The sequence below is a fragment of the Triticum dicoccoides genome, chromosome 4B (assembly GCF_002162155.2).
Source record: "Triticum dicoccoides isolate Atlit2015 ecotype Zavitan chromosome 4B, WEW_v2.0, whole genome shotgun sequence".
NCBI lineage: Eukaryota > Viridiplantae > Streptophyta > Magnoliopsida > Poales > Poaceae > Triticum > Triticum dicoccoides.
Window position 1 is genome coordinate 377,305,171 of NC_041387.1, and position 1,365 is coordinate 377,306,535.

The window sequence follows — 1,365 nt, forward strand, 5'->3', positions numbered from 1 at the left end:
CATAACGTAAGCAGACATGAAAGAGTGCGACCTCTCTTGCGGACCCATGTAGTCCTTGAGGTCATCTGCTCGGTTGATGATGGTAATGCAGTTTTCATGGCTGCCAGCGACGGGGAAGAAGATTTGAGGCGGCAAAAGACAGTCTAGAGGCCGGATCCCTGCTGTGCTGGACCCTTCTGTCGTTGGAGCAGCTGAGCTGGGGTGGACGACGGCGCAGCAGAAGCGGGACAAACCACGCAAGGTTTTCTTTGACAACTATCTGTAAGAGAAGTAATTCTGTAAGGGCTCGTTTGAATTGGAGGATTCCAACAATGCAGGGATGGGAAATAGACAGGAATAGGATAGGAATGCACATGCAAAACAGAGAATTTAAAAACACAGGATTTCTGCCAATCTGGGTGTTTGATTCACAACAATTGGAAGATCACAGGATGCAAAGAAGCATGGTGAGATGAAGTCAAACATCAAGAAAATGTACGGTTATAATGCTATTATGCTACTATCTCTTAGTCTTGTGCTTCATGAATAGGAATTTGAAAAGAGGGACAAGTGAAAATTAAAATTCCTACGTTTTTTCTTTCAAGGAGACACTAAAGGAACAAATCCATGTGCTCAGTGGATAATATATATAACATGTAGAGTAAAAAAGAGATGCAACAAGTGTACAACCTCTTTGGCGAAGCCATGTCGATCTCAGCGTGATTGGGTTGGCCGGTGAGGATGTTGCGGCTGACTTTACTGTCGGAGGAGGGGAAGAAGATCTTAGGCGTCTGGAGATGGAGCCCGAGGTACTGCTCCGTTGTGATGGAGGGTTTCGTCGTTGGAGCAGCTCCAGTGAGTTGTACGATGCCGAGGCTAAAGCAGGACAAGAGAGATAACGAACAATCTTAACCTAAGTCGAATTCTAATAGCATCTCCAATACATGACGTAAAATACATAACCACAAAGTGCTAGATGTAAAATACATCAGTCGCTCATCTCTGAACTTAACTGTCGAAACTGAACCTAACTGTCGAAACTGAACTTAACTGTCGAAACTGAACCTAACTGTCGAAACTGAATTTTGCTGTCGAAACTGAACGCACTAGCAAGGTGAGGCTACACGTCAGTCGACTCACTTTTTCATCTCTGGTCAGTCGATTTTGCAGCCATTGGATACGAAATCAAGGGCCTGTGGTTCATCTTCAACCTCCACCCCCCCTGAGCCGCCAGCCACCACTGGCCAAACAGCAGCCCCCCGCCGCCCGCGGCCGGCGGTGCGCCGCCCCGCCCGCCCCAAAAACACTCCCCACCGCCGGTCCGCCGCCGCCCCGGCCATCCCTCTAGTCCCCCCCCGTGCCGAGCTTTTTCTCCGGCGATCCCCA